This window comes from Marmota flaviventris, chromosome 17, assembly GCF_047511675.1.
Source record: "Marmota flaviventris isolate mMarFla1 chromosome 17, mMarFla1.hap1, whole genome shotgun sequence".
Taxonomy (NCBI): domain Eukaryota; kingdom Metazoa; phylum Chordata; class Mammalia; order Rodentia; family Sciuridae; genus Marmota; species Marmota flaviventris.
Genome location: NC_092514.1, coordinates 73664790 through 73676492, shown reverse-complemented (window position 1 = coordinate 73676492; position 11703 = coordinate 73664790). Strand labels below are relative to the sequence as shown.

Below are 11703 nucleotides of genomic sequence, written 5' to 3'. Positions count from 1 at the left end.
GGTACCTGATTCCAATTCCTCCCTCATGGAATTAATATTGTCAAAATGGCCACACTATCATAAACCTTATACAGATTTAATGTGATTCCAATTAAAATCCCAATAACATTCCTCATAGAAATAGAAAAAGTAATCATGAAATTCATTTGGAAAAATAGACACAGAGAAATCCTTATTGACAAAGCAATCCTTAGCAAAAAGAGTGAAGTAGGAGACATCACAATATCAAACCTTAAACTACTACAGATCTGTAGTAACAAAAACGGCATGCTATTGGCACCAAAATACACATGTAGACCAATGGTCCAAAATAGAAGGTACAGAGAAAAACCCACATAAATGTAGTTATCTCATTCTTGACAAAGGTGCCGAAAACATACATTAGCTAAACAATAGCCTCTTCAACAATGGTGCTGGGGAAACTGTAAATCCATATGTAGCAGACTGAAATTAAACCACGATCTCTCACCTTGCACAAACACTCAAAGTAGATCAAGGACCTAGGAATTAGACCAGAGACCCTGTACTTAAGAAATAAAATCAAGAATTAATAATGGGATGGATTCAAACTTAAAAGCTTCTTCTCAGCAAAGGAAACAATAATATGAAGAGAGAGCTCACAGAGTGGGAGAACATCTTTACTGCACGCACATTAGATAAAACACTAATTTCCAGGATATATAAAAAACTCAAAAACTTCAACACCCAAAGAATAAATAACCCAATCAATAAATGGGCTAAGGAAATGGACAGACACTTCACAGAAGAAGATACACAGTCGATCAACAAATATATGAAAATATGTTCAACTTCACCAGAACTTAGAGAAATGCAAATCAAAACTACTCTAAGACCATCTTACTCCAGCCAGAATGGCAGTTAACAAGAATACAAGCAACAATAAGTGTTGGTGAGGATGTGGGGGGGAAAGGTATACTCATACATTGCTAGTGGCATTGCAAATTGGTGCAACCACTCTGGAAAGCAGTATGGAGCTTCCTCAAAAAACATGGAATGGAACCTCCATTTGACCCAGAAATTCCACTCCTCAATCTATACCCAAAAGACTTAAAATCAGCATACTAGAGTGATGCAGCCACATCAATGCTTATAGCAGCTCAAGTCACAGTAGGTAAACTGTGGAACCAACCTAGAAGTCCTTCAAGAGCTAAATCGATAAAGTGCACAATGGAATCAGCTTTAAAAGAGAATAAAATTATGACACTTGCAGGTAAGTGGATGGAGTTGGAGAATATTATGTAAGTGAAAAAAGCTAATCCTCAAAAACAACAGGCTGAATGTTCTCCCTGATAAGTGGATGCTGATCCATAATGAGGGGGGCAAGGGAAGAATGGAGGAACTTGGGGCAAAGGGGAAGGATAGGAGGGACGGGCATGGGGTAGGAAAGAGGGTGGAATGAGAGGGATATCATTACCCTAGGTACATGCAGGACTGCACATATGGTGCAACTCTACATCGTGTTCTACCAGAGAAATGAAAATCTGTGCTCCATTTCTGTACAAAGAACCAAAGTGAATTCTGCTGTTATGTACAACTAATTAGAGCTAATTAATTTTTTTTAAGTACATTTCTTTGTCTAAGGGTGGCAGAAGACCAAGACCAAGGACGGCACGTCTTGGGGTTCCCTCTGCCATCTATGCCCTCCACCCTTGTCCCGCCCCAGGGATGCGCTTTGAGGGGGAGGATTTGTAGCCCCACCCCCCACTGCCTCTGCTCTCAGTGGCCACAGCCCAGGAGAGATGTCGCTGGGGAGGGTGGGTGTCCTCTCCAAAGGCTGCCCCGGCTGGCAGCGGGCCTACTCCTCCCACAGAGGCCGCAACCCAGGGAGGGGCAGGGCGAACCCGGGGTGGGGCGAGCTGCCACCCGGGGGGCTCAGGGCCGGTGCCAGGCGCCGCCTGAGTGGGCAGCATAAGGTCCTCAGAGGCTGTGTGGGTACCGCCGCCTGCCGTGTCCTGCTTCCTGAGCAGGCAGGCCCTGCCAGGAGCAAGACAAGTGGCCTGGGGCAGCCACAGCACAGGGCACCCCATCCTCTGGTCGCCCTCTGACTCTGAGGCCCGCTGCCCTACGCTGTCGCTGTCGCCACAGCCAGCGCTCCACACTGTGGCCACTGGAGTCCCGACCTGGCCACCAGAAATGCTGCCAACACCTCCACTGCACTGGAAGCAGACTCCCGCCACCACCAATGGATGAGGATGCTCCTATTTGGACGCCTATTTCCATGCAGCCACCGATTCAACTGGACTCCCCAAAGGGCCTTAGGGCGCCTAGGCTCCCTGATGAACGCCCTGCCCGCAGAGGGATGCTGCTGGTTGCTGGGAACCTCCAATGTGGAACCCTAACGTGGAACGTTGAGGATGACTGCTGTTCGCTTCCACCCTGCAACTGGACTCCTCCATAGGTGGCGCCTACACCTCCAGGCTTGGGGAGGGTGTGGGCACCGCATTTTATCTGTGCCACCTGTTCATCCTGCCAGGGGATTAATTCACTAATTGGCTTTAGGCTCTCATAACAGGATCATTTCCCCTCTAAACCTTCTTGCATTGTCTCACCCATGAGCTTTTGGGGGACACCGAGAAACTCAACCATATCGCGTCTTCATCAGATAGCTTAGCAAGATCTTCTTCATGACTTGCTGTAGCTTCTACATCAGCACTTGCTGCTTCACCCTGCACTTGTCTTATATGGAGATGGGCCGCTTGCCTCCAACATCATGAACCAAATTCTGCCACCTTCAGACTTCTTCTGGAGCTATCTCCCTTCTCTTGGCATCAGAAAAATCTAATGTTTTGGCCTTATCTGGATGCGGTTTTGGCTTAAGGGAATGTGGCTTGTTTCATCTGTTCTCCAGACTATGAAAACTTGATCCCTATCAGCTGTTTTGCTTTCTTATCATTCACATATGCCCTGGAGCAGCACTTTAATTTTCTTTATGAACATTTCCCTTGCATTCTCATTGGGACTAACTATTCAAGAGGCACAGCTTTTTTTTTTTTTTTTTTTTTTTCTTTTCTTTGTTTCTTTCTTTCTCTTTTAAATGGTTTTAGATCAACAGCATGCCTTTCTTTGTTTAGTTGTGTTTTTTTTTTTTTTTTTTTTGTAGTGCTAAGGATTGAACTCAGTGCCTCATACATTCTAGGCAAGCACTCTGCCACTGAGCTACAGCCCAGCCCAAGGCACAGCTTTCTATTTGGGATGCAAAACATGGAACTCTTCCTTTTATACCAACTGTTCAGTCCATTAGAGAGTAATTAACTGGTCTAACTTCAATATTGTTTCTTAGGGAATGAGAAGAAGGTGAGTCATGATCTGTGGAGCAATAAGAAGACACATATTAAGTTTGCTGTCTTATATGAACAGGGTTTGTAGTGTCACATGACATCTAACCTAGTTAACGTCACAGAACACAGTAGGGGATAAAATGCCCTGAAATCCTCACCACCCTTTAGGCAGTCATCTCAGCTCCATGCACAGGGGCCCCACAGGTCCCCTGTGCTCTAAGGGGGCTCCATCTTCAGCTATTCAGTGCTGGGGGTGGCACAGCCTGGTGAATGGATTGAGCACTATTGTGTCAACATAAATGTTTGTTACTAAAATACTTACAATGCCATCCCAGACATTTAAAAAAAAACCACCATCACAAAAAATAAAATAGACAGTTTTAGTGGGAGGAGGCGGATAGCTGTGGTGGGGCATCTGGCACAATGCGCAGGTGCTCACACGTGGGAGGTGCCCTCAAGGACTTCAGAACTAGGGCAGCGAGAAAACATTCTAGGAGAAGTGGAGGCTTCTGGTCTAATCGTTTCTTGACCCCCTGCCTCTGGCATTTGTGTGTGTGTGTGAATTTTATGTAGCTGCCAGGGAAGATGGCTGACTTTGAAAGAATGGGATGGCAGCTTGGGTCACCACCTGTACCAACTGGAAGATAATGATGTAAAGGGCCTCTCCTTCAGCTGGAACCTCCCAAGGCCCCCTGCATGGGGAGCTTCCCAGAGAGTGTCCAAGCAGGTCACATGCAGCAGAGCAAAGGGGGCAAAACTGTGAGGCACATGTGTGGGTAGGATTCTCCCCTCACTTTCTCTCCAGTCTCTATACAAAAAAGCACGGGCAATCCAGGCTGGGACTGGCTGTGCTGGAGAGGGATCCTCACAGGGTCTGGCTCTGGGCTCCAGCCACGCTTCTCTTCCTTGGGTACCCAGAATCCCACCAAAGCTTGCTTTGTTCCTTCTACAGAGTAAGCCCCAGACCTCTGTCCTCTGCTGGGAAACAACAGGGTAGACCCTGAGGTCTGCCCAGCCATCCTCTACAACAGCCCCCCAAGTGACCACTCTCGAGACAGCAGCCCTCCCTCTTGGCCCAAAGACCACTCACTTCTTGTCTTGAAGGTACTCCTCCTCAACATATGGCTGGAGGCGTCCATACCTAGAGAATACCAGGAGGCTGTGACCTCTAATATCCTGTGTCCCTCATCTGCCGAGATGCCTGGTGGACTTGACCAACTTACTGACGATAACGGGAGCTCAGGAGGGCTGGGAGAGTTTGTCTGCACTGATTCCTAAATGATAGGCCAAGTACCTGCCAAAGGTAGGTGATTCATATATATTTGAGCCATGAATGAACCCAACCACCTGCTGCCTGGCTACCTCAGGGCCAGGACCCTCTCAGTTGACCCCAGGGGTCCCTGTTCTGTCTACAGGCAGGTTGGAACCCTCCCAGATGCAACCCACAGACTCCTTCCCAAATGTGGAAACTGCTTTTCCTGAGGCCTCAGAAGAGTGAGGTCTGAGGCAGAGAACTTCCTCTCAGGGAGGGGACAGGCCCCCAGGGAAAGGCCAGAGCCATTGCCAGCCTGTGTCCCAGGACCACTCTGAGGCAAACACTCCTAGGGCTCATCCTACTTGGATTTCTAAACACCCAGGCAGAGTTCTCCTCTGAAAAACCCTACTTTCCTCAGAGCTGACGGAGTTTCAGAGTGATGCCCGGCATTCCCAACACCAGGCCAGGAGATGGCCATGGGCCAGGGCTTGGAGGTCATACACACCTTTTACCCAGCAGCTCCAGAGCCTTCTGGGTACTGGCCAAATCTTGGTACCAATACAAAACCCCATGGACATAGGGGGTGTTACCCTGCTGCAGGGCAGGCACCAGGCCATCCTCGAGCTCCCAGAGAAGTACTGTGAGGGTTTCCACAAGACAGGACACATCCACTGATGAGCCTTGGTCATCTTCTCCCTAGGATGGGCAATCAAAGAGGGACATTTCAACAGGAAAACGGTAGCCATTTGCAAAAGGAATCACTGCCAAACGTCAGGGGAAATCAAAATATTTTCCCTCCATATTCTCAGGAGACATCACACACACACACACACACACACACACACACACACACACACACACACTAACCTGGTGAGATCTGGCACTTTTGAACGGGGAACCTGAATGTGGGTTAAACTATGGACACCTGTGGTGCCCTGTCCTGTCTCACTTCTGGTCTCCTTGGGAAAAATTGCCAGAGTCGTTGGGACACAGCGCTGACCCAGCACCTCCACACTCAGGAAAAGCCCTGAGGCTTAAGCACCCACAGATCTGTAGACAACAAGAACTCATGGCTCTGGGCTTGCTGTCTCAACACCAGTGAGCAGACTGGGACTGTTTGTGGACTGTGAGTGCCTAGCTACCAGGGTTCCAAGTTCTGTGAGTTCCATGGCCAAGGAAGTGAGGTCACTATCTCAGGAAGTCCTTTGCTGAGTCCCTTTCTTACACAAGATGGTTCCAATGGCCCACTGGGCTGCAGTCTTCCCATGACATAGGCACAGGTGGACCCAGTTACACCAACACACCCTGGATCAGGCCCTCAGACAGGCCCGGGTGTAGCCAGCTCCCTTGGTTTGGGGAGACAGAGCTTGGTTGAGACCCTTCCCCTTCTTGTGGGTATGTGTGTGGCCCTGAGGAAGTCATTGTGCCTTGCAGGGCCTCCATAGCTTCTCAACATGTTCCCAGGGGTCATTCTAGCATCTGCTTTAGAGGTTGTCATCAGGGACATGTGCCCACACATACATGGACTCCCTGAGAAACCCTTATCCAGGAGTCATGCGTCTCTAATGCACAAATATACAGATAACATGACATAGGAAGTTAAGGGACAAAGGATGACATCCAACTTTACCATGACCTGAGTCCCACAGTGACAGAGGGAAAGTCAGCTCCTCTCTTGGCCATGGTCCCCACTCTGCACCACTGGAGGGTTATTTTCAGAGATAGCCTCCCCTTTGCCATAGAATTCTAATTCCTGTGCGAAATCAAATTGCCCCAATGTCTCTTCCGATCGTATGATGGGGTACACTACAGGGGATTTCAAACACCACAGCATCCTGTGCCCAAAGCCTGTAGCTCCCTCCTCTCTCAGTGGATCCACATCAGCATCTGGTTTCTAAGAAACAGAAATCAACAAGCCTCATGGGGTATCACTTCCAAGTTTGAGTCACGGGAAGTCTAACTTAGTCTGGCTCCACAGGCCCACAGCAGAGGGCACTGCTGAAATTCCAGAGGTTTGTGGGGAAAGTTGGTGGGGCAGCCGGCAGAGACCTGAGGACCCCATGAAATGGCAAGGAGGTGGCATTTCTGTGCCTCCGTTTCTACACGCCTCCCATAGGTGAAAATGCTAGGGCTAAAAAATTCACTGATGCACAAAACATATAAGAAGCAAGGATGGTGTGGAATGGCCAAGAATTTGTTCCATAGCATGGCCACGACCACGGAACCGGACTTCTCTATCTCCATGTCTTTAGGGAAAGGCAAAGCCACTTCCTTTTGTTTTGTGTGCAGTTTAAAGCAACAGTTTCCTCCTATTCTTCCAACTAAACTTTGGAGGCAAGATCCCAGTAGTATGAACAAAGAAGCATCTCAGAGGCAATAGTACTCAATAGCTGAGGCTACTGGAGCAGAGAGAAGGACAGACAATTCAGCTTTGAGGTCTGGAAAGGGAATAGGAGACCAGTCCCTGCAGGGGACACTCACAAACCGAATGCATGTTCACTGAGCGCCCTGTGCTCACTGTTGAATGGAACATGAGGAGCTGATGTCTTTCCATCTCCTAAGGAACTTCCAGATTTAGCTAGCCATCCCAGGAGACTCAGGACCATCATCCTTGTGCACACAGAGCTAAGTGGCTGCTCATTACCTTCCCACCAAAGGTGAGAGGCAGGTGATGCTAAGTTCTTTGAACTGATACTGAATTGAAAAATATTTTAATTGTATATGCTCTCCTGAAAATACCAGTAAATTCATCAGCTTCAAATTACTATAAGAAAGAACTAAAGGGGAGAAGATATGTTAAGCAAAGTAAAGATATGACAAGAATTCAACTTCCAAATGACCTAAATGCACTTGCAGCTTCTGTGCTATTTCCTGTTGCTTATAATACATAGCAGGTTTCATATGTGCTGATGGTGCCTTACAGGCTCCTGGCCTAACAGGAGAGGCTTTCCTCACACTAGAGCAGCTTCACCAAGCATCTGGATTTACACAGCTGCAAATTTTGAAAAGTAACACTAAATGATATCTCTCAAGATAAAGATGTCTGCTCAAAAACAAATATTAAAACTAGATAAAATTCTACTAGAATACAAAAATGTAGAAACTACGATGACATAACAAAATATTTATTAAACTCTAAGCATGTTATTTATTGACCCCCAAACAAATATTCCTATAGCATTTCTAAAAGACATCATCCTTATTCTTCCTTGAATTGCTTCTATCCATCAGAAAGATGTCATGTTCTTAAGGCTGGTTGATTTATTCACTTCAAATGTGAATAAAAACCCAAATCTCAAAATTCCACAAAACCATTTATAAGAAGGGAAAATGTCCTTCATCCAATTCACAATGCAGCTGAAAAAAATCCCAATAAAACCAGAAACAGCCTATGAGAAGGTTTCATAAGAATTGCAATTAGCTATACAATGATATACAGAAACCAGTTTTTTAAACACTTGAAAGTGCTCCTCAGCCACATCAGAAGCAACTAAGATATTTATTTAACACCTATTAACTCAATTTCCAGAAGGAAAAAAAAAATCTTCCTCATGCTAAACACGATAGATGAAGGAAATGCAGTATCAAAGAACAGCTCTCTTTGGTCATCAGCTCTGCGCTTCCCAGTTCACACTGAGGTTGACTTTCATCCTGCCCACATGGACCAGGACACTTAATTAACACACAGTCAGGGAGCGTGCCCTAGAAGGCTACTACTCCCCAGAGACTAGTACATGTGATCCTTTGGCTTTCCTGACACTAACAGGTTATGAACATCCTTTCTTCTTAAAGAATAGGCTGATGGGGCTGGGGTTTGGGTCAGTGGTAGAGTGCTTGCCTAGCATGTGTGAGGCACTGGGCTCAATTTTCAGCACCACATATAAATAAATAAAATAAAGGTCCATTGACAACTAAAAAACAATATAAAAAAAAAAAAAAGAATAGGCTGGTGAACACAGCACATCAGCTGTTTCATGTGAGTACTGATATCTATTAGTTGTTGATAGCTGTCCCATTCCCAGGGTTACCTGCTATTAAAAGGCAAGCTCACTGGGGAAGCACTGAGGACTCCTATCATAGCCTCCTGCTGAAAACCTCTATTGAACTCCTGCTTCAATCCTAAGCCTGCTGCTTCCCCAAACACAAGTCTATTGCATGATTTTACAAAGAGGGGGAACTGATGGAAATCACTGAGGGGCTGGAACACCTGAAGAAGGTCAGCCTGGCAAGTGACTAGGTCCTCTTCCAGTCTGACCTCTTTGGAACAATTTGGAAGAAAATGATTTCTAGACAAGTCACTTGATAACAAATTTATAGTTTCATATTTGAAAGCACCAACGAAAGCTTTAGTTACCAGTCAAGATATGCAGTTCATGGGTGTGTCATTATGAGAAGTAACCAAGAAAAGGGTTGTGGCTGAACTCGGACCATAGAGAACCCTCAGTGATCCACAGTGGCATTGGGCAGGGGGAGAGGTAGGGTCAATATGGGTAAATTCAATGCTCAGGACAATATTAAGAAGACTGTTAGATTAATTCAAACTATAATCCCCAGCCCTTTACAATAACAAACCATCCATTTAAGATCCACTCTCCCTCCTCCTGGCCATTTCCTAACAAAAGTACTAAGAGGCTCAGATCTGGCCAAAATGAAAGGCCCAGCAGGGCTTGGAGGCACACACCCGTAGTCCAAGCATTGGGGAAGATGGGACAGGAAAATATGGAGTTCAAAACTAGCCTCAGCAAACTAGAGAGGTCTGAAGCAACTTAGCTAGACTCTGTCTCTAAATAAACATATTTTAAAAAAAAAAGTCTGAGGATGTGTCTTAGTGGTTAAGAACCCCAGGTTCAATATCTGGTATAAAAATAAATAAATGAATGACTCATCAAATTTTCAGTCCTCCGGATGGTTCTGTATTTTCAGCAGTGCCCATCAGGAACCATGGCGATGAGGTTACCTTCTAGAAAGCCAATCACATTATATATTCCCACATCCAATACTGCTCAAAAACCTGTTCCCCTGGTTTGGATTCATCTCAATGAAATGCCTGACTGTGCCAGCAATGCTCCTGTGCAACGACTGTGAAGCACTTGACAACTACTACACTCAAGGCAGGCAAGGCTGGCATCCTGCACCTTTGGGTTCAAAGGCTGGAGAGTCCAGGTTCTGGCAGGGACTGCCCTGGCTTATTCTCCTTTGTGGGACTTTCCAGGACTTGGGCACCATGGGTCCAGCTTAGGACCTGCTAAGACACCCTAGCTATGGGTGCTTCTAATTTTACTGCCATCTCCAAAGTCATCCGAAGCAGAAACCCCTACGATCAATGCAGGGGACCAACACCATTTCCAGAAAGGCCACCTACACTTGAAAGTCCATGCTGTGGAATCACTGGCTTCTACGACTACAGACCTCCCTCCAGATGTGATACTGGCCTTTGGAACACTGAGCATCTGCTCCAAAAGAAGAGAAACTCCAAGCCCAGACAGCAAGCCTGGAGCATGAAAACCTGCAGCACCTCTAACCAGAATACCTCCAGTGACCAAGGGACAAAAGACAAGCAGCAAACATGAGCAGGGAGTCACCAATGCCCCTCCATTTAATGCTTGACACAAAGGCCACCCAAGCAGAAATCGAGGGGCCAGCACCACCCCAGAAAGACCAACTTGCATGACTATGCCCTTGGCAGTGTCCTCAGTGGAACCTGAGAGCAGAGAACCTGGGAGCAGCCTGTGGGTAATGAGCATCTCCTTTCTAAGAGGAGGGACCCTCGAGCACCAGACAGACCTATGAGGCAAGCTTGGGCCTGACTCTCTGTGGCCCCCACCACCAGAGTATTTCCATGGTGACCAAGTTACACAGGACAAACAGCAACCATGATCTTGGAGCCACCTAGGCCCCTCCTTTCAGTGCCATCCCCAAAGGGCCCACCCAAGCAGAAATGCACCATCACCATCATGAGCAAGGCTGCATCTAGGTGCACATCTGTGCTGGCCTCTCAACCTGGCAGCTCAGCTGGACCGGCCACCAGACCATCCTCTTCCAGGTCAGGACCCACTCCTGTGGGGTCCAAGAGAAAACTCTTTTGCTAAGATGACATCCACCTTCTCCCACATGGGACCTGGTGGCAGACTGCTTAGATGCATAGCACAGGTCTCACCCGGACCTCTGTGATCCTGGGGCAAAGTGGAGGCTCAGAGACATGATGTCCCCTTCCCTCTCACTTCCTGGCAGCTTTGCCCTCAGAGTTGGGTAGCAGGAGGCTTTCATTTTACTTGGCTCACTGGTCAGGCTCCTCACTACTACAGAGGCCCTGTCCTGGCTCTCTGGTTTCCTTGTTGTTTGAGCATCTGGGAGTTCTCTGTCCTTAGGCCATTTGCTTGGATGGGGAAATTTGAAATTGGCTTGTGGTCCAGATAATGAGAAGGGATATGAGGTGCACAGAGGAACCACAATGTTTGGAAGGTCTCCTTCATAATATGTAAGTATAGGAAATATTAAGCCCAGACTACTCACTAGAAAGAATTTTCACAGATGCTCTGCTTATAGCTATAAATCTGTGACCAAGAAAAAATTATTTTCCCACTCTAACAGAGCATGGCCTCTGTATGGGCCAGAATCAAGAGAAAAATGGCCTTTAAGGAGGTCACTGAATTATTAGTCTTATGCAAATAGAATTGTTTTGTCAAAGACCAGGAAAATGGGATGAAATACGTAATTTTTTTTATTCTACATAAATAAGCCTGTTCTAGACTCCTGGTGGGAAGACCTCCAGAAGCCTCTGCCACCTGGTGGGGGAGAGTGGAGAGCCACAGGGTGGGGTGGGTGAGCTGAGCCAGTGAGGTGCATGGGATGCAGTCCTTCAGGGACCCTCAGTTGACCTTCACAAGAGAATCTCAGAGGACAGGGTGGCTGAATCAGGAAGGCTGGAGGGATTTTCAGGTAACTTTAAAATAAATCTCACTGTGGGGAAGTGGGGCAAAGAGGAGGTGAGTCAGATGCCCCTTGGCTACCACTGGACAAAGGGGAGTGAGCAGAGGAAGGGTGTGCCACCCTGCCTGCCTCAAGGTCACCTGGGGTTATGGAGCTTGGGGCAGAGGCCTTCACAGGCCCACATTCCCAGCTACCTAGACCACTGGACCTTGAACCCAG

At 47.1% G+C, this 11703-nt stretch overlaps 1 protein-coding gene across 9 annotated transcripts in view; it reads right to left on the bottom strand.

Annotated features, from left to right (window-relative positions):
* Window positions 1–431: 431 nt before the first annotated feature.
* LOC114082692 (UNC93-like protein MFSD11) overlaps window positions 432–11703 on the bottom strand; it is a 36339-nt gene continuing 25067 nt past the window's right edge. For 7 of the 9 annotated variants that reach the window (XM_071603547.1, XM_071603548.1, XM_071603543.1 and 4 more), the window contains 3 exons: window positions 5060–5250; window positions 4390–4593; window positions 432–3327 (listed from right to left, as the gene is read on the bottom strand). The gene's annotated coding sequence lies outside the window, so the exon portion shown is untranslated. The remainder of the gene's footprint in view (window positions 3328–4389; window positions 4594–5059; window positions 5251–11703) is intronic. The other 2 variants (XM_071603546.1, XM_071603549.1) reach the window with 2 other exon arrangements.